Consider the following 27985-nt stretch of genomic DNA (forward strand, 5'->3'; position numbering starts at 1 on the left):
TTGATCCCAGGACCCTGGGGTCATGACCTGAGCCGGAGGCAGATGCTTAATGACTGAGCCACCGAGGTGCCCCGAGAATTTTTTTTTTTTTAAAGTAGACTCCATGCTCAACATGGGGCTTGAACTCATCATCCTGAGATCAAGAGTTTTATGTCAGGCGCCCCAAGAGGAGAATTTTTTAAAAAGCTGAAGACAGAATTAGTGAAGTGAAAAATAGTCACAAGAAACTTTTAGAACAAAGCATTGAAGGACAAAAGATAGAAAAAGTAAAAGAAAGGGATGTAGTGAGAAGCTCTAATAGGTATTTCAACTGGGGGCTCAGAAGGAAAGAAGTACAGAAACAGTGAACATACAATGGCTGAATTTCTTTCAAAATTAATGAAAAATTATGCAGATGCGATAAGCAGCCATGAAATGACATATATTCACTCCACCATGTGTTCTGACTCTTAAAACAGTGCATCCTTGGGGTGCCTGGCTGGCTCAGTTCCTAGAGCATATGACTCTTGATCCCAGGGTCGTGAGTTCAAGCCCCATGTTGGGTGTAGAGCTTACAACCCCTAGATATCCTTCCTGTACAAATCTGCCTTTGAAAGGATTCTGAAACCAACGTAAAGGTAGCTCCATAGCTGATGGAATAGGGCTTGTGTACAAGCTTTGCCACTCCCTGGTGCGCTACCTGTAGAAGGTTGCCAAATTTCATTTTTTTTGGCTAATAAATAGGACTACAGGCCTACCCCACATTGTCATTGTGAGAATCAAGTGATACAGTGCACGTGAATAAACCTAGTGAACGCTAAGTGCTTTAAAAATGAGATACGGTTGGAGCAGGGTCACAACATTCCCAGGGGCACTAACAGGGACAGGGAGGAACGGCTACAAAATTTGCAGGTCCCGGCACAAAATGAAAATGCAATGCTGAAAAATTATTAAGAATTTCAAGACAGTGACAGCAGAGCATGAAACCAAGCGCAGGTCACACGCCCCTGAAGCCAGCCTTGGTAACAGGCCCTGCAAAGAACCGTTCTGTGCATTAGGAAAGGGCTGTCCGTCCCGCACCCAGGTGTCTGCAGCCATAGCCCACGTTATCTTTGAGTTCTGAAGGGCAGCAGTGTTTGGGGAAATTGCAAGCCACACGTGTTTTCAAATGCCAAGGAGGGCAAGTGCAGTGACCGAAGTGGTTTTCTGAGAGAGAGTGGGTGGGGCCAGCCAGGCTGCCATCAGAACTGTGGAACTGACTGTTCCCCACAGACTCTGGCCGAGAAAAAAAAGCCTGCAGCTGTATCTACAGGGCCTGTTGTTGTTTGCTGCGGTGTGTTACAACACAGCCTGGCAGCCTCCGGGACCTTTCTGTCTTACTCCTGGAAGAGCCTGGTCCCAGAGCATGTGACATGACCACACAGCCCTGCAGATTTGCCCATATTGCTCCTTGCTGTTCCCTCAATTACCAGGCTTTTCCAGGTCTGTGTGCTTTTTGCTCACGCCATCCTCTGCAGTCCGGGAATTCCCTTCCTTCCTCTTCCACATCCCTCCCTCTGGCAAACACCATCTTTGAAGACTCCATCTTTTAGGACTGAGCTCTAGTGTCACCTCTTCGATGACGCCTTCCCTGCCTTTCCCAGGAAGAGCCAATTGCTCCTTCCTTGGAGCTGTCCACTGTAACCTAAGTGGTACTGACAGGTAATGTGGATGTTACTATCTCCTTGGCTAAAGCCTTCAAGGGGTAGGACAGTGTCTTCTCGCCTTTGTATACTCTGCACACAGCACTTGCTATTAGTAGAGTCTTTAAAAAAAAATAATTATTTGAGAGAGCGCATGCGCAAGAGCAGGGGGCGGAGCAGAAGGAGAGGAACAAGCGGACTCTGTGCTGAGCCTAGAGCGGACAGGGGGCTCAATCTCACAACCCTGAGATCATGACCTGAGCCAAAACCAAGAGTCCCATGCTTAACGGAGCCACCCAGGCGCCCCTATTAGTAGATTCTTAGTCAATTGGTGTTGGAAACTTTTAGAACAAATCATTGAAGGATAAAAGGTTGGGTTTGGATTTAATCACCAATGTCTTGTTGAATTAATGTATGAATAAATTGTTGCAGTGCCATCTGGTAAAAAGGGAAACTTTTGGCATTAAGTCAGGGCCCTTGCCCTTGAGGAGGTTTCAGTGTTGGTTCTATCTGTCCTTTCTGCAGGCACCACCTCCTGAAGGCGGGGATGATGATTTGTTGAAGAGGCTGTTCAGAAATACCTAAATGACCAACATGACATAATGCAGAGAGCAGATTTGGAGATAAGAGATGTGGTTTCTGATCTGGTTATGAGATATCAGGTTTCCAAAGGTGACTGTTAAGTTCCATACCTATGGGACTTTAGTTTGTTTCCTCAAAAGTGAGGGGATTGATTTAGTTATCCCCTAAAGCCTAGGTGCAGCCAGCTCAAGCCCCTCTCCTGAATCTCTATGAGGAACTACTCAGAGGCAGCCAGCCTTCTGGCTGGAGGAGTTTGGCCCCTCCTGAATTGGAGTTTGCTCAGCAGGTCTGCCCTTTGCGGATGACAGGGGTGGGGTGGGAAAGGGGGATCAGAAAACACAAACATTTTTTTTTTAAGGCCCTTTGGCGTTTCAGTTGCCTCGTATCTCATGCTTGAAAGGCAGAAAGCCACGGCCAAGCACGGTCTTCACAGTCACTTAGTGTCCATGGGAAATGCTACGTGCTAAACTCGTTCTTAAGATGGGATTTCCTCAGGCTCAACTGGGCATCTTTGACTTCCTGGCGCTAACCTAGTCTGCTTACCTGACACAAACAGCCCGGCCTACCCTTCTCCATCCTCTGACGGTCAGGCCGGGTAAACAGACCGGAGGGCAGAGTTTTCAGAGGTACGATTCAGATGTGAAGTCAACTAGCTTGTTTAGGCATGAGTTTCTCTGGAGGTGAGAGATGGTGTGAGGGGGCGTCGGTCAGTTTCCCCTATCCCTTCCCTCCGGCCCCACAAAGGCCAAGGGCCAGACACGTGGGCTGGCGTGGAGAGGCGGAGTTTACACTAAGGCGGAGGTGCAAATGGACGGGGGCGGGGTCTCATTTGCATGGACGGCGCGCGGCCACCAATCCGGACAGGCGGAGAGACAGCCCGCGCGCCTTTTGGGGGCGGACTGACAGCCCCGGGGCCCTATGGAAGGCGGGTCCCTGCGGCCGGCGGGGGGCGGGACCGCGCCGGGCGCTGCCCGGGGATTCGGGCCGGTTCGCGGGCGCTGCCAGTCTCGGGCGGCGGCGGTCCAGCGCGCGGACGGGCCTGCTGGGCGGGCTGGGGCCGAGCGGCGCGCGGGGTGAGGCAGAGAGAGACCGGGGCCGAGGAGCAACCACGGCGACAGGTACCGGCGCCATGGCCGCAGGGATGGGGCCGGGCGGCTGCGGCGCCCCGGGAACCGAATTCCCTCCTTTGCGGTCCGGGGGCCCGCCGCGCCGCTTCGGCCGCCCCCTCACGCACGGTTTCCCAGCCCCCGGAGCGGTGCTTCGGGGCGAGCGGTGCCGGGGAAGCCTCGAGGCGAGCGCGCTGGCTGCCTCTAGCCCAACTGCGGGGCCCTGTGCGCCCCGCCGGCCCTCGGGGCCGGTGCTCCCTACGGGAGGCGCGGACTCGGGCGGCCCGCGAGAGCTGCTCCCCGCCCCCGCCGCGCTCCCCCTTGCGGAGGCGAGGCCGGTCGCGCCCGCTCGTCCTCACCCGGCTTTTGTTTTCCCCGCCCGAGGTGACAGGTCCCGGCTCCGGCTCCCGTCGGCGGCCCCCGACTCGCCCGAGGCCCGGCGCCTGTGACCGCGACCGCCCGGAGCAGGCTTGTGGGACCCGCCGAGAGCCGGGCGGCGCGTGAGCAGCAGCGGCCGCGGGGCGGGAGAGAAACTTCGCCTTCTGGGGCCCGGGCGGCGGGCGAAGTCGAGCCGGGGTGAGCCGTGCGCCGGGACGCCGCGGGCGCGATGGAGCCGCGCACACCTGGCGGGGCCGGTGGCGGGCGAGGATAACGGAGTGTCCCACTGCTGCGCTCTTCGCTTTCGGTTTGCGCTCCCCGGGCGGTGGGTGTGGATGCGTGTTCTCCGCCTTCACCTGCCGCCATGGGACGAGTGACTGGGATACAGCATCCCGGTTCTCGGCCGCTCTTGGAGGGTGCCAGTGCAGCGCCGTTCTAACAGGTGATTATTCTCGTGCCAGGTGAAAGCCAGTTAAAACTTGATTTAGGGCTCATTTTTCAGTTCACTCGTAGAACGTTAGAACTCCTTCCACTGATGCCTGAAAAGGTGTGCTCGCGACAGTATAGGAGTCAAACCCAGTACTGATTAAAAACAACACTTTGAGGGGTCAGCGTGCAGATTAATTGCCTTCTTTCCTTGGACGAGCCTTGGAGGAACATTGTAGTCTTAATTTAAAAAAATGGGTTTCTGCAGTGGTGGCGAAAGCATGGTAAGGTACAAAGTTAGTAAATGGGGAATGCAGAACTCTAGATATCCTTCAGTGTGGTTCAGGACAGCGTGTACAGCGTTTGGCCGCCATTCAGTAAATTCTGCATGAAGTAGTTTGAGCTCGTGGTTTTGGATTTACTTTTCAGGAGTATGTTTTCCAGTGAATAAGGCTTAGTATGAATGGGAGCTTTCTTTGCCTCGCTGAGGGTAGACAGGAGTGTTTTATTTTCATTGTCTTACCATTTTGTTAAATTGTGGACAAGGAAAAGTTAAGGCATATTTCAGTTAAGTATTTTTTAAATAGTCTATGGAATTCTGCCCCCCCCCCGAGGGTTTTTACTTTAGAGAATTAAAGTAAGTAGCTTTTTCTCTTAGTGTTTGAATCAAAATTCAAGGATACACTTGAAAAATTTTTTATTCTTTTTGGGAAATCTTTATTTGTCATACTTTCACTTACCATTTTCTCTTCGTCTCTCTCCCAACTGACCTCCACTTAATCTACAGTTATGGCCCTGACCAATGTAGGGCACCTACAGAAAAAATACATTTAAAAATAATATATAACAACTATTTTTAAAATGTAGTTTATACATATTTAAATTTACTTATAACACTTGATTTAGCTTAATTTTTTTCTAATGTGTCTTTTATATCCATTGGGGATGATTTATATTTAACAGAAGTGTAACTTCTTAGGAACAAAGTTATAATTTTGATTTAATTATGCTACCTTAGTAGTATTTCACTGAATTGTGATTTTACCTATTTACCAAGCTAATTAGTAACACCATTTAAAGCTGAACCCTTTAACCAGTAGGCTAGTTGTGACTGGGATTTTTAAAACAAAATCAAAGATGGGTCTTTAGAAAATGTTTTATATCTCTAAAAACAACAGGCTTAAATATTATGAAGTCTTTGTCTTTCCAACATTTACAAAACAAATATTTTTCTGATCTTTAATTTTTTTTAGTTATGGTAATTTTAGGTGAATTTCTTTTTTTAAACATAATTTAACCAGTTCAACATGAAAAACTTAAAATATTGGATCAGGCAACTAATTAGATCTTTGATTTTCTGTTTATTCTTGGGTTGGAAAGAACACATATTTTGGGTTTTTTAGTTTCTTAAAGGTTTTCTTAGAATGACTCAGTCTAGAAGAAAGAACATCCTCTTTCTGTAGCTATAGAAAAAGTTATTGCTGTTAAAACTGAGTTGTCTTTTTGATGCTCAGGGTAGATTGGTCGAACAGTGACTCGTCCTGTAGAGTGGGTTTTATTCTGTATAAATAGTTGTAAGGAATCTTGTAAGTCTGGGGCTCCTCATTGTTTTGGATGATTTAAGTAATTGTTCTTTAAAGTGTATAGGAATATATTAGTTTTAACTGCTATATGTAATTTACTATGTATAATAAGTATTATAATCTTTATCCTAAGGTAATGTTTAAATATACTACATATGATAAATTAAATTTATATTTCATAGTTTTATTTACACAAAAGCATATTTTAGGGACTTTATAAAAATGTCTTTTAATTAAAGACCCATTTTCAAATTCAGTTTTTAGATATTTTACTGGGTTTTTTTGTTCACTTTAACTTGTGGTAGACCATATCATAAAATTATCAACCACATTTCAGTTTCAAAATTAAGCATAAGTTGAATTCTTACATCTACACAATAAACATCGTGAGTGTGTTTAAGTCATTTATCCTCAGGTGTGGTTCCTTTTGAGTTTGGGGGTAGGCAAATATTTTTGAATGAATAAAGCCACAAAAAACAAGGGCATTTATTAAAGTAGCTAATTTGAGGATAAATGAGTTGACACTTTTAGACATGAATATGGCTTTGACAGTAATATGCATGTTATACCAAGGATATCTCGTACAGGCCTTTACTATAATTTTTCACATTCCTAAAGAAAAAAATCTGTACATATATATTTTTAAAGATTTTATTTATTCATGAGAGAGAGAGAGGCAGAGGGAGAAGCAGCCTCCCATGGAACAGGGAGCCTGACTGGGACTCAATCCCAGGACCCTGGGATCATGACCAGAGCGAAGGCAGATGCTTAACTGACTGAGCCACCCAGGCACCCCAAGAAAAACTATATTGTACATATTTTGGCAACCAAATTCTGTAATAATTTAATACTGAACAACTAAATATGGACATTTTATGATTCTATTTGAACTTTTATTTTTTAATCTTTTTTAAGAATTTTTTAAGGTAATCTGTACACTCAATGTGGTGCTCAAACCCACAACCTCTAGATCAAGAGTCACATGCTCCACCGACAGAGCCAGCCAGGCACCCTGAAACTATTTGAACTTTTTAACCTAGCTGATTAATAATTAGATTTTGGTTTATTGTACATTTCTGAATTTTCTACAGTGCATTTTTTTTTAAATGATCTCTGGCCAGTTTTATTAAAGAAAAATTTTGCATGATTTACTTTTTACCAGTCTTTTCTGGCATGCTCCTAATGATATCAGAATCGCCTGGATCAGTGATAGCCAGTGTGCATACTCTGTAGTATTTCCCACATGCTGTGCCCAATTCAATATTATTGCCACTTTAGTGATGGACACCAGTTTTGGCCAATGTGACCTAGTACTCTATTTCAGATTTCCTCAAGGCAGGCAGTTGTTGGCTAGGATGACCAGTTTTGCTTGGCTGTGTCTGATCATTTGTCTGCTTGTACCCCATCATGTACTGTCCACTTACATTGAGTTAGAGCCTAGAGATAATCGACTCCAGTGACTTTCTTCTGTGCAGCCACCATCTTCTTGCCTTAGGTGCCGGGCAGCCCCCAACCAAGAGTAGTTGCCAAGATGGCCAAGGAAGGAGAAAGAATCTACAGTGCATTTTTAACTTCCAATAATATATCCCCAAAGTGTAAAGAAAATTAAATCTACACACATAGGAGATTGGTTGTTGGTATGCAAATAACTATTGATTTAAAAACAGTAGCCACTGAAGTGTGATTTAACTTGCAAAAAAGATACATACCAAGTAAAAGACTCTTCTGTCAAAAGAGCCTATTATGGGCCTTATGCACCCTGTAACTAATCTGTATAACAGGTTACTAAGGATATTTTAGCAATATTTGAAACACTAAAATTCAAGTACTCAAAATAACTTGTATCTCACAGTTTGTTATGAAAAGAATTGGCCTGTACTCAGCTGAAACTTAAACATGTAAGACTATAATCCTTAAATGGAACAAGTTCATTTTATGCTTAATTTAGTATTTACTTCTAGTCTTTTGGAAAACATCTAGTTAATGAGAGTGAAGGACCACCAGAGGGAGTATGGGGTCTGCACATTTGCTGTATCTGTTTCCTACTCTTGGTCTGGAAGAAAAACACTTTAAAAATAAGAATAAGATTGTAATTCTCTAAAACAGGAAAAAGATAATGAAAGTTGGGGGTTGTAGCTGTTTAGAGCTGTGTCGTTTTTGTAACAGTTAATCGAGGCTGTTTTCCTTGTTCTTTTAGAAAATGGTACAATTATTAGAAAAATAAAAGTGATGTATTTTCAGAGTGAGTAATGGGTTAAGTAAATAATACACATCTGCAAAGTTAGGGAAATCCAATGCTAAGAATGTTTTTTAAGATTAAAAATATAGTACATTAGAATTGTGTGTTCTTGAAGTTGCTCATTTGGGAGAGGAGGAATAAAAGATGAACAACGATCGAGCACCTTTAGAAGAGGGTTGTTTCCTCCTTTTCTAGTTGCAAACCCTTCCTAAAGCAAGCAGTGGTAAATTTCTAGAACCATTTGTTCATTCTGCCTCCTCTTGGCAATTTATCGGTGCTGTTAAATGAGAGCCATTCTATTCCCTGAAAATGATCATGATTATCAAAAGCATGGGAATTTCAGATTGATCTTCCAAAATCAGATTTGTATGTATGTTCCTTAATTACTACCTGTGGAAATTAAAGAATCTCCTCTACTTTCAGCTGAAAATTACACAGTGGAATTTCAAAGTCAAGATGTGTTTGTCATAGACTTAATGCTGCAGTAAATCACTTTTGGGGATGGAGAAACATCCTAGAGATTGAGTCCTTTCAGAATATAGTCTCAATGAAGATGGAATGGTCTTTACCATGTTAAGTATTAGCCAATGGATTATTTCCTATGTAACTTTTTTTAAAGCAAGACAATAGATAAAAACTTGTAATTTTAGCACATATTTGGGTTTTATCCTTGGCATAAAAAATTATTACGTAGTGGAGGTAACAATGTTTTGAAGTTCTAGTTTGGGGAGGGAATTTATTATGAGAAGAAGGTATTTCACTGAAGCAGAACAGGGTAACTTATATGGAGAGAAATCTGTTTCTCTTTTAAATTATTCTTAGGTTAAAAACATAATACTTATTAAGAAAATTAAATGGACAGCTTTCCCATCTTAGATTTATTTTCACTCTGAACTTTATAAGTTTTTAAAAAATACCTTTGTCGGTTCCAGGTGGACTTCTCAGAATCTATTCATTTACACACACACACACACACACACACACACACAGATAAAATACCTATTTTTTTTTGTATTTTATATAACTATATATTTTTGCTCTATGTGCAATCAGTCCATCTATCTGTACTATATGACTTTACAGGCTTATTTATATGTGGGAACCCTCCCCTTTTTAAATAAAATCTTACTGCTTTAAGGGGAATAAAGTACACGTTCACAAAAAGATTGATGTAAAATGTTCATAGCAGCTTTTTTCACAATAGGAATGAATTGCTGCTTCACACAACATAAATGAATCTCCGAAATGTTATTCAGAGCAAGAGAAGCCAGGCACAAATATGTACAAATGATGCCATTTATGAAAAATATAAGAACAGGCAAAACTTTAGGTGTGGTGATAGAAATCAGGACAGTGGTTTCTGGGTAAGGGTTGTGGTTGACTGGAAAGGGGCAAAAGGGAACTTTCTGGGGGAGATAGAAGTATTCTGTAGCTTGACTTAGGTAATAGTAATTCAAGTGTACACTGGTTGGGTAACTTTTTATTTTCATATAATTTTTAACTTACAGAAAAATTGCAAGACCTAGTACAAGGAACATCCAGATTCACCAGTTGTTGGTGTATGCACTTGTTCAAACTTACTGAGCTGACTACTTAAGATCTGGGCATTTTACGGTATGTAATTTTTACTTTAATGAGGAAAACTACAACAATTTGTTGAAGAGGACAGTGATCTTGTTATCTGCAAAAAGTGAAATACCTGAATTCAGACTTCAGTATTTTCATAATGATGGAGAAAAAGAGAATTGCTGACAGTCTCTTTTGTCTTTACGTATATGTATTTATGCTGCTTCTCTCTGAAGTTTCCTGATGACATATTTTGTTAGAAGAAATAAGGTTCTGAAAATGATTCAAGGCAGAACTGCCAGCAAGGAAGCCCTGCTTGATTTTGTTATCCTATGCACGTCACCCAGGGAATGAGACTGATAGCTAGCAATAGCTTTCCGGGAATTGAAGGTGGTGATTATTCCTGTTTGAAGAGTTGCACACCTACAGTGTGCTATGTTTTGCACAGACATGTATAGTTTTTATTGTCTTGGAACTTACAGATGAAGAAGAGGCAAACAAATCTAGTTATCATTTTTTGGGTGGTGCTCTTTATCATAGGGAGGAAAGATATGTGCTTGCAAACCATATATACTATTCTTGTTTATCAGTGAGTGGTAAATCTAAGCAGTCAATTTGTTCTCTATTAGTTGCAGCACTGTCATAGTTTAGTAGAGTGATAGGTTTTAAATTATATCCATTTAAATCCTAGCTTAAACTGTTATCGTTGTTAAAAACATTCAACTTTCCCCCTCTACTTATTAGTTTATATAATTTTAAATATGTGGGGGTTTTTTTGCAGTTTAGGGTTAGGTATAATTTATGGATATTGGTTTTGTTTTTTAATCTTTTTCCTTTTTTTTGCATCTCCATAAAAAAGTTGTTTATTTGATTATTTACTAGAGTGTAAGATGTTTGAAATAATACTACACCTAATCACGTTCAACAAATTAATCATTGATACTGGGGATAAATGTTTATTTTGCCTTTACTAACCAAAACCGTATGTTTACATGGACTATATATTTTCTTTGACAAAAATTCTAAGTTCATTGAAGAGAAAAATAACAAATGTCCCAACATCAACCAACATGGATAAGAGGATTTTTTCCATTTAATGAACATACTTCTATTCCTCTAAAATGACACAGGATCTTTTCTCCCTTTCATACACATCAAATTTCATTGGTCTCTTGAGAATGAATAAAACATTATTTGAAAAGATTTTGTACTTCTGAAACAAATAATACATTATATGTTTAAAAAAAAAAAGATAGCAGGAAGGGAAAAATGAAGGGATGGAAATCGGAGGGGGAGAAGAATCATGGGAGACTATGGACTCTGAGAAACAAACAGGGTTCTAGAGGGGGGGGGGGGGGGGATGGGTTAGCCTGGTGATGGGTATTTTTTTTTTTTTTTAAAGATTTTATTTATTTGTTTGACAGAGGAGACACAGCAAGAGAGGAAACAGAAGCAGGGGGAGTGGGAGAGGGAGAAGCAGGCTTCCCGCCGAGCAGGGAGCCCTATGCGGGGCTCAATCCCAGGACCCAGGGATCATGACCTGAGCCGAAGGCAGACGCTTAACGACTGAGCCACCCAGGTGCCCCAGCCGGGTGATGGGTATTAAAGAGGGCACGTACTGAATAGAGCACTGGGTGTTATACGCAAACAGTGAATCATGGAACACTACATCAAAAACTAATGATGTAATGTATGGTGATTAACGTAACAAAGAAAAGATTTTGCCTGTTAGAATTTTGTTATGAGCTGTCAAGTCTTAACTACAGAGAGAATTTTTTTTAAAATATTTATTTATTTATTTATTTATTTGTCAGAGGGAGAGGGGAAAGAGAGAGGGAGAGAGCACAAGCAGGGGGAGCAGCAGACAGAGGGAGAAGCAGGCTCCCCGCTGAGCAGAGAGCCTGGTGCAGAACTTGTTCCCAGGACCCTGAGATCATGACCTGAACTGAAGGCAGATGCTTAACTAACAGCCACCCAGGCATCCCCAGATAGAATTTTTAAGATATCTGGGGTGTCCAGGTGCCTCAGTCAGGCAAGCATCTGACACTTGATTTTTGGCTCAGGTCATGATCTCAGGGTAATGGGGTCGAGCCCCACCTTGGGCTCCGCTGGGGGTGGAGCCTGCTTGGGATTCTTTCTCCCCGTTTCTGGCCCCTCCCCCAACTTGTGCTCACGCACTCTCAAAAAAAAAAAAAAGGAATTTTTAAAATATCTGTAGGTAGGCTTTTTAGATTTTTTTATTATGGAAATTTTAAGCTACACAGAACTGGGGAGACTAGTATGAACTTCCATAGACCTGTTCTCCAGATTTATTAATTATCAGCATTTTGGTTAATGTACTTTTAAGTTCTCACCACTATTGTAAAATAGTAGTAGTATTGGTGCATCAGATTTTTCTCTCTGTTTTTTCCAAAAGTTTTGTTACAAATAGAGAAACTTCAGAAGACTTTGGACAAATAGTAGTTATGAAGCTGTTTTAATCCTTAGCTTTTTTCTGTCAATTCATAGCCTGAGAAAAAAAAATTAATTTTTTAGCTTTTCATTTAGAACAAAGCAGTACAAATATTCCATATCTGTATGATAAGTATTATTCATCTGGAAGGTTAGGTTATCTTCAAAGTGTATTATCTGAGGAATGCTGTTGTTTTAAATGTTTTTCCATAACCAGCTCTTTCTCTAAAAACTTAATCATTACTCTGCTTTCTAGACCACAAATCTGTATCTTCCGTCTAAACTTGAGGCCTAAATTTTCACCTATGTCTTGAAACTAAATATGTTTAAATACCATCTCTGTAGCAGCTCCACACCCAACACCCCCTCCCCTCACCCCTAGCTGAAAAGCTCTTCCCAGTTTTCCTCTTCAGCTGTCAAAAACTTCATTAATCTTGGGGCGCCTGGGTGACTCAGTTGGTTAAGCGGCTGCCTTCGGCTCAGGTCATGATCCCGGAGTCCTGGGATCAAGCCCCACATCGGGCTCCCCCTGCTTGGTGGGGGGCCTGCTTCTCCCTCTCCCTCTGCTGCTCCCCCTGCTCATGTTCTCTCTCTATCTCTCTGTCAAATAAAGAAATAGAATCTTAAAAAAAAAAAAAAACTTCATTAATCTTGTTGGTCATTTTTACTCTTAAACTTCCTAAGCTCAATTGAGTCACTAAAACAGTTTGTTTCTAACTTTATAATGATTCTTTTTATCTTTTTGTCCTTTTCATTTTCAGTACAATAATCCTAATTTGGTTAACATGTTAAAACAGGAGATTATACCTAATCTATAATGAACTTCATATATATGAAAAGTGAGCTATGTTCCTAAGGTAAACTAAGGCACTTTCTTCCCTTCCAGAAAGCTTCAGTCAGCCTTCTGTAGGCCAAGACATCATTTTTAAGGCCTAGGTGTTCACTGTATTTAAACTGAGGTTCTATATAAGACTTCAAAATCACTCAGCTCAGATAACCTGGAGTACAGTGGCTGGCAGGGCCCAGTTTATCGAGGAGAGGCAGTGTGTAAGCAGCAAACTTCAGTAGACCACAGAAATGGCCCAGGATGAGTTCCTTCCAGCCCAGAATATCTTGAAGTGCTTTGCGGTGGAGGAAATTCTAAGTGTATATAACACATTTTCAGGACTTCCTGCTGTTTTTAAGGCTAAATGCACCAGTCTATGGGTTTACCTTATTTTTAGTATATGTGCTGCCGAAGTGAGCACTATGGGTTTACCTTAAAACTTACTCCCCTTGCCATATTTCCTGGCCAAGATAGTTCCTGTCTAAAAGCCACCTTTGCTGAAAGTGACATGATACTCTCTTCATTTCTTTTCTTTTTTTTTAATTTTTTATTTTTTAAAGATTTTATTTATTTGAGAGAGAGAATGAGGTAGAGCATGAGAGGGGGGAGGGTCAGAGGGAGAAGCAGACTCCCTGCTGAGCAGGGAGCCCGATGCGGGACTCGATCCCGGGACTCCAGGATCATGACCTGAGCCAAAGGCAGTCGCTTAACCAACTGAGCCACTCAGGCGCCCCTCTTCATTTCTTTTCTTTACAGGCTCCTGGAATTGACGTTTGTCAGAAAGATAGGAACCTATGGTTAGTTAAGAGGATATAAAATAGAAATGGGAAAATAAGTTATATCCATTATATTTCCCACTAGCTGTCATCCAGCCTCCAGGGGTCTTGCGTCTGATTCCTTTCCAAATGAATTGTAGTTTATCAACTTGGCTTGCTTTTGGTCAGCTTCTGGAGATCTTTTTTCCTCTGCCTTTCTGGGAAATGTTTGAATCTCCTCCTGGTAAGAACCAGGACCCAATTTGAGATTACTGACTTTGGGAATAAAAGAATAAAATTCCGTATTGCTTTACATAATCTGTAATATCTGGTTATTTTCTTCTGAGGGAATTAGGAATAGTATGTGGATTCTGAGATGCTTATGCAGAAACTAATTTAATAGTTATTAAGAGTGGAAAATGGAGTAGTAAAATAGATTTCTAGGAAGCCTAGTCTGGTAGGAGTAGACATTGGGGTGAGATTCAGTAGCTATATGATCTTGGGCAAATTAAAATCAACCTTTCTGAGCCTTATTTTAATTGTAAAATGAGTGGGTTGAATTAGGTAGTATTTTAAGGTTTCTTTGCAGCTTTGAAATTCTAAAATGAATGGTCTCTCAGGAAAAAAACCCTATATACTGTTTCCAGTAAGTGATTTTTCAGTTGTTTTATATATTTTTTTTCTATTTCCTTTAGACGTTAGGAAAAGGAATAAAGGAGTCAGAATTCCTAAAATGGATTAGATTTTAGTGTTATTTATCTATGTTTCTCCACTGAATTTATGCTGGCCTCTTACTTTCTACCTTCTATTTGTGTCCATTTTCTTTTATTGGTTTTTCTTTCCTTTACAGTGTGACTTTCATATCCCTCGTTTCACTGCATTTTGCTACTGCTTTTTTTCTAGCTGTTCTTCACCGCTCATATTTCATTATGGGCATGAAATTTATCAAATATGCCCTTGAGTCTGAGTTATCCCTAAATTAAATTTAGATATCCTAATGGTTGTTAGGATTAACGGAACCTTTCTAACTCTATAATACAAAAGCTTAGAGAAGTCCGAGCATAAAGGGAGTGAGGGAGCCTGAAGGGAGAATGAGTGGTGTGGAAGAGAGTCTCCCAGGATTATTCTGATATTTTGATTTAAAATATAAGTTAAAATATTTAAGTCGATGATGGTGACTCTGCCAGGGATAGGAGAGTTTGGTCCCGAAGTCCTGCTCTACTACAAGTTTCCTGAGGGCAGCAGCTGTACCTCTGGTCCTGAATCCTTAGTGTTCAGGGTCATGCTGCATAGTAAGCATAAGTTGAACTCATTTGTGGTTAGGACTGATTCTTCAAGGTGTTCTGTGGTAGACTGCAGATTAAGAGTGTGGTACAGTCTCTTTTTTTATTTTATTTTTTAAATTTTGTTATTGTTATGTTAATCACCATACATTACATCATTAGTTCTTGATGTAGTGTTCCATGATTCATTGTTTGTGCATAACACCCAGTGCTCCACGCAGAACGTGCCCTCCTTCATACCCGTCACCAGGCTAACCCATCCCCCCACCCCCCTCCCCTCTAGAACCCTCAGTTTGTTTTTCAGAGTCCATCGTCTCTCATGGTTCATCTCCCGCTCCGACTTACACCCCTTCATTCTTCCCCTCCTGCTCTCTTCTTTTTCTTTTTTCTTAACATATCTTGCATTATTTGTTTCAGAGGTACAGATCTGTGATTCAACAGTCTTGCACAATTCACAGCGCTCACCATAGCACCTACCCTACCCAATGTCTTATCACCCAGCCACCCTGTGGTACAGTCTCTTAAGTAAGACCATCACTACCACTGTGTGATATTGAACAGCATACATAGCTTCTCTGAGCCTCATTTCCTCACTTGCAATATTGAGGATGGGCAGTTGTGAGGATTAAATGAGACTGTACATATAAAGGCACTTAGCCCAGAGCCTCCTATGTGGCTCCAATAAATACTAAATGTCGTTACAGTTTCATTAATAAGCACTTTTGTGTTTCAGATACTAGGTTCTCTTAGGTTCTAAATAGTGTTGTTACAGAATAAATGAGACAAGAGCCTGTTCTTAGAAAAGATAGAATATGTGCACAAAAGATAAATAACTAATGGTAAGTGGTAAATGAGTGGTTTACTTAAGGACTCAAGAGGCAGGAATAATTGCTAAGCAGCTGAGAACTTCAGAAAGGTGACAGAACTTGATCTGTGCTTTGAAGCACTAGTTAGCAAGTTAAGAGGACAGGTTCCTTGGAGCCAGACTGTCCGTGTCAGAATCCTAGCTCTGCTGCTGTGTCATCTTAAGCAATTTACTTGACCTCCCTCCTAGGATTGTTGAGAGAATTAAATGAGCTGATATATACCGAGCACTGAGAATGGTGCTTCAAACATGGTTAGAGCATGATAAATTAATTAGTATAAGTTGAGAGAAGAGAGAATGCATTTCAGAAAGAACATTGAGTGATAATGAAGGGATGGTATTCTAGGTTTGTTTGAAATGATGAAGCCAAATTGGCTGAGGGGAATAACCTGTGGGAAAATAGTTAGTGATTATGTTTGGGCAGAATTATGAATGATCAAGCCAGGTATTATGAGATCTTTTCTGTATGTACTGAGGGAATGTGGGGAGGATTTCTTGGGTTATTTGGGAGGCATTCTTGTGTGTTACAGATAATGTTTAAATCTGTATCTCTGGCATTTCTCACTTTCTTTTCTGCTTTCAATATAACTGAAACTAGTATTCAAATTAATTTTGACAGTGAAACTCATAATCTTCTATCCTGAACCATTTGTCCATTTCTTTTTATAAACATGAGTTTTTGACTTTTTTTCTCTCCATATTCTAGTTGTTTACATTATCCTTATTCCTTTTCTCCAGATTTTTCTCTCTGTCCTCAGAAACCCCAGGCTAGTTCCTAAATCACTAAAGCCGTAAAGTGGAAAGAGCCAGGGAGACAGAGGAAGGGAGGGAAATAACCTCTAGTCCAGCCGTCTTGCCTTGCAGATGAGGACATTGAGGTCCAGAGGAAGTAAAGTCATATGTTCAAGATCCACAGCTAATTACTGAGCAGGCCTGCACCTTTTAGAGCTAAAGTAGGGCTATTTTTTACTGTCATGCCTAGTGTGATTCTCAGCCATCTGGGGGGAAATTACAGTAGTACTATTGATAATTTTTTCTTTTTTTTAAAGATTTTATTTATTTATTTGACAGAGAGAGACAAAGCAAGAGAGGGAACACAAGCAGGGGGAGTGGGAGAGGGAGAAGCAGGCCCCCCATGGAGCAGGGAGCCAGATTCCGGGCTCGATCCCAGGACACTGGGTCATGACCTGAGCCGAAGGCAGACGCTTAACGACTGAGCCACCCAGGCGCCCAATTTTTCTACTATTACTATTAAAAACCAAGATAAAAAATAATTTTACCACCAGGAAAAATGGGATAGTAATTCACACTTCTTAATGAGAAGCCCATGATTACATTCTTGGATGAGCATTCTTTTTTTCCTTTTTTTTGGTTAGCATTACTATTCTTAGAGTAATATTTGAAACCAAGACTCCAAAATCTGCCTTAAGGAGAAAAGGGTTTCTTTCTTTCATTTTTAGAGTTGTAAATTATAGATATAATAGTGTTGTAATCATAAATAGCTTTCTCAAAAAACGGGCTTTTCGTTTCATTTTACAGATTGATGTGCTGGTAAGATTAGCATGAAGAGTTGGGAGCTATTGTACTTTCACCTCACAGCTTCTAACCCTATACTTCTATTACAGTAGTCTACATCTTCTCTAGCTTCTGACATTTTAGTATATGCCACACATCATGGTGAGAAACTTATTTAAACATTGTTCTTCGGGTGCCTGGGTGGCTCAGCCGGTTAAGCATCTGCCTTTGGCTCAGGTCATGTCCCAGGGTCCTGGGATTGAGCCCTGCCTCGCATCGGGCTCCCTGCTCAGCAGGGGAGTCTGCTTATCCCCCTCCCCCTGCTCATGCTCTCTCTCACTCACTCTCTCTCTTTCAAATAAATAAATAAAATCTTAAGAAAACACTGTTTTCTTCACTGTTTTCCTGGGTGGATGCAGTGTGGTGGAAGATCTATAAAGCCATAAGCTTAGTTTCTGATCACTCTCAATGCTCTATAAATACTCCCTTTTTACAGAGTAATTTTTTCTCATATATAAATAATGTCTGTTCCTAGCCATCAAATAAATCATTATCACACTATTTTTTTTCCCTTGAAGTGTATTGTTTTAGTTTTAACTTTGGCAAGATGACTTTCCTGTATTTGGAAAATTTGCATGGTATACTTTTTAGTCACTTTAAGCATAATTTTATCATAAAATCATTTTGCACCTGGTAATAATGTTCTGTATTCTTTCCCATGATTACAGAAAGAAAAAGGCATGGGTTACATAAAAATGCCCCCAGCAACCTCTGCTTATTCTGCTATATTCCTTCAAAGAAAGTAGGCTTCTGGGCTAGATCCATTTTTACTGAAATAATAACTTTTCTTTATCATTTTCAAATACTGTGAAGTTGAATTGTATAATCCACAAGTGTATACAAAAATTTTTTTCCATGTCCTCAAAGCTTTGTATCAGATCACTTACTTATATTTTCCATGGTTTGGTTTCTTTTTTCCTGTCTTCATTTTTTTGAAGGGAGAAGGGATTTTTTTTCCTCTTTTATGATCTGCAACTTGTTTTGTATTTGGAGGATTCTTTAGGTAGCAGCCCTGCAGTTCTTATACATTGAGACTGTTGGTTTTGTAATATTCTTATATCAGTAATATGATTTATATTTCCATTTTTATAAATTATTGAATTCCTGTTATTGCTGTGTTAACTGTCATGTACCATTTATATGCACTGTAGTTATGTTTGGTCATATTAAGTTCATCCACTGTTGTCAAAGTGGAAATACCATGGCTGGGTGTGTTTATGTATTGCCTCTAGAGTTGTAGCCATTGACGAACAGGAAACTGAAAGCTAAAAGTTCAGGAAATGTATTGAGACTTTGTGGAAAAAACATATATGATACTTAACTGCTGAAATCCATGGACATTTGAAGACTAAAACATTTATATATGAGTTTAGTTGAAGATGAGTATTGTGGATTCTTAAAACAATGCTGTCAGATGCTTAAATATGGTAATAGATGCAGTATGTGCATCGTAGGCCAGGAAAGTTGTGCAATGCTAGAGAAAAATGCAACAGAGTATTATATGTGTTCAACTATATGCTTTCAAGAAGTAAAACAGCTGGCACACCCATCACATTCTTTAAGAATGTCATATTTTCAGAGACTTGCAGTTTTGGTTTTAGTTTAGTTTTTGGGAAGGGGAGGTCTCCATGTTACAAGGTAGCCCATATTACTCTTAGGAAGTTCTGATGGCTTAAGTTTTATTTTCTCATTTTGAATTGAACTTTGTTTCCCTATAATTTATTAATATATTCTGTAGTTTTCTTAGTGTTGAAAATAATTAAAATTACTTAAAAAGTTAAATGTGTGGAAGTTTTTTTTCCAGGTATTGTGGCATTTTAGGTGCCTCATAAAATACTGTGCATAGGGAACCTTTATTTTTGAACTTATTTTTAAATTTTTGTCAGAGGAGATGTGATTAATGTATATGCCTGGTAACCTGTATTTTCTCTTTCTATACTTACCTATTTTAACAGGATGTGATTTATATGGATTCAACATTCTTACTGTTTGAGATAAGTAGGAAGTTTTAAATCTTAGAATTGGGAATTTTTTGAATATTATATTTTTGTTGCTGTTTTGTTGTATATTTCAACAAAAGAGGTAACTAATGACTATTTCACTGCCACATTAAATGAGAATTCTATTTATTACAATGTTCTTTTTAGGAATTTTAGCTGCATTCTATGTCTGTGATTGTGATCAATAATAGTCTCATTAAAATTAGCCTCTGGATTTTCAGGATTGATTTTGGTTTGTATCTGTTAGGGTCATAGGTTCATCTCTGAACTATGTGGCAGCCAAGGGGATAGAAAGCAATGACTTGGCAGAGATTGGGGATTATTGGTTCCACTCCAGGAGGTGAGCAGTGGCTCCCCCAGTGGAAAAAGTTCCAGAATGCTGTTTTCTAGCAGAAGCGGGAGGGTGGGGCAGTGGGGGAGGGGGGAATGGACTTGGGGCTGACAAAACAAGTTGTCTCAAGAAGGCCAGACCACAGAGGAGGATGGAAGGATAGGAAGTTGAACTTCATGTTGTAGCTGCTCTGTTGTTGCAATAGACAGTTTTCCAAGAACAAGAACTTACTATTCTTCTTCTTCTCATATATATTACTGTTATATTATAGCACTTCTTATGTAGTGTATGTTCATTGTACAAAAATTTAGTGAACATGTATAAATTAGTGGAGAAAATTAATATTTCCTATTTTTTCCCTCTTCAGATGTTCTTAATTTCCTTTAAACTTCATTTAGCATATAGGTTACTTCTTATTTATTTGAAAGTGTGCTTGTTGAACTGTTCTCTCTGCAAATTGTGCTTCTGATAACTTTTAAAATTAATTATGATGAGAATAAGAGTCCATTTTTTAAAGCCTTCGTTTTTGTTTGATATAATTAACCTATTAATTTGTATCTATTTTATGGTGAACCGTGGGTGTAATGAGAACTGATACCTGGAAGTCAGAGTGGCTTTTACTGGGGAAATGGGGAAAAATAGAGACCAAAAGTCCTTTATTAGCTCTTTGAGAACCTGGTGTAGGTTTTTCTTGTTCACCATTATGTCCATATCGTCAGGCACAGTGCTTGCCACATAGTAAGTGTTCCATAAATGATTCTTGAATGAATGGATGAGTTTTTCATTAAGCATTTTGAGTAGCTCCTATTACCTGCACTGTGGATGATCAAGATCAGTTATATTCATCCAAAATTAAGAGTCTTTGCTATGCACAGCCTTTTCTTTCTTTTTAAAATTTCTTTATTATTGAAGTATAATTGACATGCAATGTTCTATTAGTTTTAGGTGTACTATGTATATTTTTTAAGATTTTATGGATTTGAGAGAGAGAGAAAGAGAGCACCCGTGCGTGCTCAGGAGAGCATGTGTGGGTGAAGGGGCAGAGGGAATCTCAAGCAGAATCTCAAGCAGGCTTGGCACTGAGTCCATGACCTGAGCTGAAGTCATGAGTTGACCACCTAACCGACTGAGCTGCCCAGGTGCCCCTCAGGTGTACAATATGTTGATTCAACAATTCATTGCATTACTCAGTGCTCTCCATGATAAGTGTAGTCACCATCTGTCACCATACAAGTTATTGCAGTATTATTGACTATATTCTCTATGCTGTACTTTTCATCTTCATGACTGATTTATTTTGTAACTGGAATTTTGTACCTCTTAATCCCTTTCATCTATTTCACCCATCTCCCCCCCCCACCCCTCTGGCAACCACCAGTTCTCTGTATTTAAGAGTCTGGTTTTTGGGGGCACCTGGGTGACACAGTTGGTTATGATCTCAGGGTCCTGAGATTGAGCCCCGCAGTCAGGCTCCATGCTGGGCATGGAGTCTACTTAAGGTTCTCTTCCCCCTCTGCCCCTCCCCACCACCCAAGCTCACATGCTTGTGTTCTCTCTCTCTCTCTCTCTCTCTCTCTCTCTGTTTCTCTCTCTCTCAAATAGATAATTTTTTTTTTTAAAGTCTGGTCTGTTGTTTTTTTTTTTTTCTTTTTTTGGGGGGGGCCAAGGGTCAGAGGGAGAGGGAAAGAAAGAATCTTAGGCAGGCTCCATGCCCAGCATGAAGCCAGTGCTCAATCTCACGACCCTGAGATCATGACCTGAGCCAAAATCAAGAATCGAAGGCATAACAGACTGAGCCACCCAGGCACCCTTTTTTCTTTTTTTTTTTTTAAGATTTTATTTATTTATTCATGAGAGACAGAGAGAGAGGCAGAGGCAGAGGAGAAGCAGTGTCCCTGCTGAGCAGGGAGACCGATGCTGGACTTGATCCCAGGAGGCTGGAATCATGACCTGAGCTGAAGGCAGATGCTTAACCGACTGAGCCACCCAGGTGCCCCTTTCTTTCTCTTTTTAAGTGAAAATTTGATAGGATTATTTTTTTTAAAAAAGCTATGTATGATTCAAAAAGATACATGCACCCCTGTGTTCACTGAAGCATTATTTACAGTAGCCAAAATATGGAAGCAACCTAAATGTCCATCGATAGATGAATGGATAAAGAAGGTGTAATACACATGAATATTACTCAGCCAAAAAAAAGGATGAAATCTTGCCATTTGCAACAACGTGGATGGACCTAGAGGGTATTATGTGACGTTAGAGAAAGATACATACCTTTGATTTCACTTAGGTGGAATCTGTAAACAAAACAAACAGACTCATAAATACAGTGAACAAACTGGTAGTTACCAGAAGGGGGAGGGTAGGAGGATGGATGAAATAGTTGAAGGGGATTAAGAGGTACGAACTTATAAAATAAATCAGGGGATGTAAAGTACAGCATAGAGAATATAGTCAATAACATTGTAGTAACTTTCTATGGTAACAGGTGGTAACTACTCATTATGGTGAGCATTTCATAATGTATGTAAATAACAAATCACTGTATTGTACACTGAAACTAATATTGTATGTCCAACCGTACTTCAATGAAGAAAAGGATATATATGTATGTACCTACACACACATTATATACCCCAAAAAGTGAAAAATCCCTTGTTTCTTCCTATGAATCCCATTTCAGAGTTAGCTATTAGTGGTTTCTCACTATTTCTTTTTAGGTATTTTCTTGCATTTACAAATATATGCATTTCCTTTACACAAATAGAATAGTAATGTACATTCTGTTTTGTGACTTGCTTTTTTTCCTCCCTTCAGATCATTCTTAAACATCTTTCCATATCAATTCATATACAGCTGCTTCTTTATTTTTAGTTGCTGCATAATATTCCATTGTGGGGATATATAATAATAGTCCGGTAAGAGGGGACGCCTGAGTGGCTCAGTCCATTGAGCATCCAACTCTTGATCTCAGTTCAGGTCTTGATCTTGAGGTCGTGGGTTTGGGCTCCATGCTGAGCATGGAGCCTACTTAAAAAAGAAAAGCCCAGTAAGGAAGTTTTAGTTGTGTCCTATTTTTTTTTTTAATTTTTTATTTTGTGTGTGTATGTGTCCTGTTTTTTTTACACTATTACAATTATATTGTGTTTAATATCCTGCATATAATTTTTCTTCTGTGAGAGTATCTACAGGTAATTTCCTGGAAGTATTGCTGGGCTAAAGGATATTTTGCACTTAAGCTTTTTATAGATATTGGCAAATTCACGTTCAAAATATTTTACTACTTTGAAGTTTTACTAGGGATATGGTGTTATTTTCTGATAACTGTACACATTTTCATTTTGCTGATTAAAAGAGTTCAACTTTTGGGAAAATGAATCCTTTCCATAGTAATTTGAGATGTTTAGAAGATGATAGATTAATATATTCCCATTGTCTTCTGTAATTAGTTGAAGTCAAGTGGAAGATAGTGGTCTGTATTGTCTAGAAACCTGTAGTGTGCATTGCACTGAATCAGATAAGTGAGATCAAGATGTTGGTTTTCTCGGGTTTTGTCTTAGAATGTTTAAGATAAACATTTATTAGTGATGTTCCGAGGGGGTAGAAGGCCCTGAGTGCTGGTTTGATAAGTTTGGATTTGTTGTGCTGGGGAGCTATTTAGAAGTCCTTGAATTGGGAAAGTACTGTGTGGGAGAGGCTTTACTGGCCTTATGTATAGAATGAATGGAAGTGAGTGAATAGTCTGGAAGTAGGAGTAAGTAGGTCAGCTGGAGAACTGTGGTAATTCCGGAAGGCAATGAAGAAAACCCTGAATACGGTGATAGATACGAATTTGGAAACTAAGGTAGTAGGAAACACAGTGAACAGTTGGCAGGTCCTGCTGATAAAATGGAGAAAAAATATGTTAAAGTTGTAAACCTAGGAGAATAGCCCGATGATACAGATTAATGAAGTAAATAGAGAATGGGCCAATTTTGAAAAAGTTGATTTTCTTTAAAAAGGTGGGGATATAAAAGGGGGTACCAAAGTATTTATGGTTAGGCAATTAGAGATCAAAAACTGCAGAAGGGAAGAAAGAGGAATTATAACTAGATTTGGTTATAATAGAGGTAGTGGCTAGAATTAAGAGTGGTAAGTTCTGGTATGAAGTAGCTGATGGGAAAAGGTGTTGATTGAGAACAACATTTGGGAAGGGGTATTCTCAATAATTGGAGATGGGTTGGAAGAATCAGGGAAAGAAGAAATTAGTAATGTGAGGAGTAGGGAAAGAATCAGGGTATGTATCTGCATATGATACAATATTTTCTTGATGTTTTCCGGGTACATACTGTGTTCTTCCTTTGGTACATACTGTGTTCTTCCTTTGGTAGCGATACCCAGAAAATGGTAATAATCATCTTAAAGATGGAGTTGATCTTATTCCTAAAGTTAATATTCTACTTGAAAAAGGGTCTTGGAAAAGTAGTTTTGGTGTCATATGCTATGTTCTTTTTAGTTTCATAAAATGTTTTCATCTTGCTTTAATATCTCTGGGTCCTAAACAAGAAAAAAATACAGCTTTATTGCTGGATAAAGTCCAGATTACCTTGTGCAGTTTAATCATTTAAAAAAATGTTTCCTGGCTTTTGAAACGTGGCTAATAACCAATGGTAAGAATCCATATCTTTTTAGGACATAGTGTGAATTCAGCTTTTTTACTGTCATAGTACTTGTCAGAATGGAGCCAATTCACGGGAGATGATATAGTATCAAAGTCAGGACCTCTGACACTACGTGAAAGGGTTAGAGTTGCAAGCTCAGGAGTCATTCTACCTGGTTCCTCTGTTCACTAGCAATATTGTGCCTCTTAATTTCACCATCTGGAAATGGCAATAACAGTTCCTATAGCATAGGGTTATTGAGAGAGGCTCCAACATGGAACTTATATTCTAGTAAGGAGAGACAAGCAATAGACAAGTAAACGTATGTACCACGTGGTAAGTGGAGGGGAAAAAATGGTAGGGCTGATTGCTGTCGTTTCTTGTTCTTTTATATTGGGTAACAGGGAAGGCCTCTCTGATAAGAAAGTATTGGAACAGAGACCTGAAGGAAGTGAGGGAGCAAACTTTGTGTCTCGGGGTGGGGGTAGGGTGAGAGTTCCAAGCAGAGGGGACAGCAAGTGCAAAAGCCCTGAGAAGGCTGTTGAGGCAGAAACAGAGTAAGTGAGAAGAGAAGCAATAGGAAAATAATTTCAGAGATAGCCACTGACCAGCACGTAGGGTGTTAATATAAGAAGGACTTTGGATTTTATTCTGTGTGAGCTGGGAAGCTGTTGGAGGGTTGCCAGAGTAAATTTTTTTGAGCTAGTCTGATTGTCACTTCTTTCCTTAAGAATGCTTCTCTTCTCTATTTCCTTTGGAATAAAGTTCAAATGCTTTATTCTGGCACACAAAGTCCTTCACAGTCAGCTTCTGCCTATTTATTTAGCATCATCTGCATCCTTTCCACATGTCCCCTCCACTTTAGCCAAATTGGATTACATGTGGTTCCTTGGCTGGGTCATGATGATTTACATCTTTGTGTCTTTCTGCATGCTCTTTACCCTGTGAGAAACCCTCCCTCTCAGCTCACGGAGTCATTGGCTGTGTTTTAGAGGGTCCTTTTTGTGCTCCTAGAGCACCCTGTGCCTTGTTCTCTCCCCCTTCTCCCCCCCCCCCCAGCAACTTTCTACTCAAGCCACAGTCCTGGAATGTGCTGTGTGCTGTGTTCTTTTACCAGCCTTGATTTTACTCTTGCCACACCCTTGCCAGTTGAAATTAATGTCCATCCTTCAAGAACGAGCTGGAACACTGCCTCTTTTCCCTGCTTTATAAACTGCCATCTTTTCCCTACCCTTATAGATACTTTGTAGCTTTCTCATACTTAATCACAGTTATCTTGAATTGAAATGTTTCTTTGCTTTGCCTCACACAAAATCCTTGGCGTTACTCATTTTAGGTTCCATTGTGGCTCCCAGGGTAGGGTCTTGGGCAGATATCACATTTGGTAGGTACTTGAGGTATACAGGATTCATAGGACAACTAGAAAACTGTCAGGTTTCAAGATGCTCAGAACCACAAGCAAAGTTGAGACATCTGTTAAATTAAAAAACAAAAATTTACTGTAACATAATGTTGATGATGGCATGACTACCATGGTTCTCTCCTATATTTACTCTTGGCGCCAAAAATTAGTGCACCCCCTTTAAAATGTAGGTTGGCAAAATGTATTCAGACACATAAATGTTTTATGGGTTTTGACCCAGTGACACCACTTCCAGAAATCATCTTAAGAAAATAATACAGTGTGGGGCGCCTGGGTGGCTCAGTTGGTTAAGCGACTGCCTTCGGCTCAGGTCATGATCTCAGGGTCCTGGGATCAAGCCCCGCATCGGGCTCTTTGCTCGGCGGGAAGCCTGCTTCTCCCTTTTCCACTCCCCCTGCTTGTGTTCCCTCTCTCGCTGTCTCTCTCTCTGTCAAATAAATAAATAAAATCTTTAAAAAAAAAATAATACAGTGCTTGCTTCGGCAGCACGTGTACTAGAATTGGAACGATACAGAGAAGGTTAGCATGGCCCCTGTGCAAGGATGATGTACAAATTAGTGAAGTGTCCCATATTTTTGTAAGTAGTATCTCAATTAAAAAAAGAAAAACCTAAAAAAGAGAGAAAATAATACAAACCAGAGTGGCAATTATAACTACTAATGTTGAAAGTTTACTGTGTGACAGACACCATGCAAAGCCCTTACTTAATTTAATTCTCAGAATTCCAAGAGGTGTGACTACTATTACTTCATATGATAGATGGGGAAATTGCACAAAGTAGTTGAGCGACTTGCCCAAGCAGCACTCATGTAGCTGCTATGTTGTCAAGCCAAGATTCTCACTGAAGCAGTGTGTTTAAGAATCCATATGCCTGGGTGGCTCAATTGGTTAAGCGTCTGACTCGATTTCCGCTCAGGTCATGATCTCGGAGTCATGGCATCCAGCCCTGTGTCGGGCTCCATGCTCAGTGGGGAGTCTGCTTGAGATTCTCTCCCTGTCCCTCTGCCCCTCCTGCTTGTGTGTGTGCGTGTGCTCTCTATCTCTCTCTAAAATAAATAAGTCTTTAAAGAATCTGTACTCTTTTTTTTTTTTAAGATTGTATCTTTAAGTAATCTCTATACCCAACATGGGGCTTGACCCCACAACCCTGAGATCAAGAGTTGCACACTCTACCAACTGAGCCTGCAAGGCACCCCAAGAATCCATACTCTTAATTATATTAATAGCCTAGGCACAAAAATGTTCACAGCATGTTATGTAGAATAGATACATTGGAAACAATGTATGTTAGGAATTATTGTCCATCTATTCAATAGAGTAATTTTTCTAATAGCTTTATTGACGGAAAATTCACATAGCATGGTATTCACCTCTTTAAGGTGTATAACTCAGTGGTTTCCACTATATTTACAGAATTGTGCAGTTATTACCATTATCCCACTTAAGAGCATTTTATCACCCCCAAAAGAAATCACACACCCATTAGCAGTCACTCCTGCTTCTACCATTACCCTAGGTAACCACCAGTCTCCTTTCTGTCTCTATGGATTTACGGACAGTTCATATAAATGGAATCATACAATATATGGTATTTTGTGTCTCAGTCTGATTTAGCATAATACTTTCAAGGTTCATTCATGTAGCATGTTATCAGTACTTCATTGCTTTTCATTGCTGAATAATAATGAGTTGTACATTTTGTTTACCCATTCAATAGTTAATGGACATTTGGATTGTTTCTACTCTTTGGCTATTATGAATAATGCTGTTATGAACATTGATGCACAAGTTTTTGTGTGGACATATGTTTTCATTTTTCTTGGAATTGATCAAATGATAACTTTACCTTTTAGAGGAACTGCCACACTATTTTCCAAAGCAGCTGCACCATTTTACACTCCTACTAGCAATGTGTGAGGGTTCTACTTTTTCCACATCTTTGTCAATACTTGTTGTGATCTCTCCTTTTCTTAATAGCCATCCTGGTGGGTGTGGAGTGGTATCTCATTGTGGCTTTGGTTTGCATTTCCCTAGTGACTAGTGATGTGTTCAGCCTCTTTTCATGTGATTGTTTGCTATTTGTATATCTTCTTTGGAGTAATGTCTATTTGAATACTTTGCCCATTTTTTTCAAAGATTTGTTTATTTAAAAGATTTATTTTAGAGAGAGAGGTGGAGGGGCAGAGGGAGAGAAAGAATCTCAAGCAGACTCCCCACTGAGTGTGGAACCCACGACCCTGAGATCATGACCTGAGCTGAAATCAAGAGTTGGACGCTTAACCGACTGAGCGACCC

At 40.0% G+C, this 27985-nt stretch overlaps 1 protein-coding gene and 1 non-coding gene across 7 annotated transcripts in view; both read left to right on the top strand.

Moving 5' to 3' along the window:
- The first annotated feature begins 3215 nt into the window (after positions 1 to 3215).
- Positions 3216 to 27985, top strand: part of FKBP5 (FKBP prolyl isomerase 5) — a 122224-nt gene continuing 97454 nt past the window's right edge. For 2 of the 6 annotated variants that reach the window (XM_027603958.2, XM_027603953.2), the window contains exons 1-2: positions 3216 to 3361; positions 9484 to 9589. The gene's annotated coding sequence lies outside the window, so the exon portion shown is untranslated. Of the gene's footprint in view, positions 3362 to 3972; positions 4170 to 9483; positions 9590 to 27985 lie in introns of those variants that run through there. The other 4 variants (XM_027603959.2, XM_027603956.2, XM_027603962.2 and 1 more) reach the window with 4 other exon arrangements.
- Positions 26161 to 26267, top strand: LOC113928105. Its single transcript, XR_003521789.1, has one exon. It is a non-coding gene; the product is annotated as a U6 spliceosomal RNA (small nuclear RNA).

This window comes from Zalophus californianus, chromosome 7 (genome assembly GCF_009762305.2).
Source record: "Zalophus californianus isolate mZalCal1 chromosome 7, mZalCal1.pri.v2, whole genome shotgun sequence".
Classification (NCBI taxonomy): domain Eukaryota; kingdom Metazoa; phylum Chordata; class Mammalia; order Carnivora; family Otariidae; genus Zalophus; species Zalophus californianus.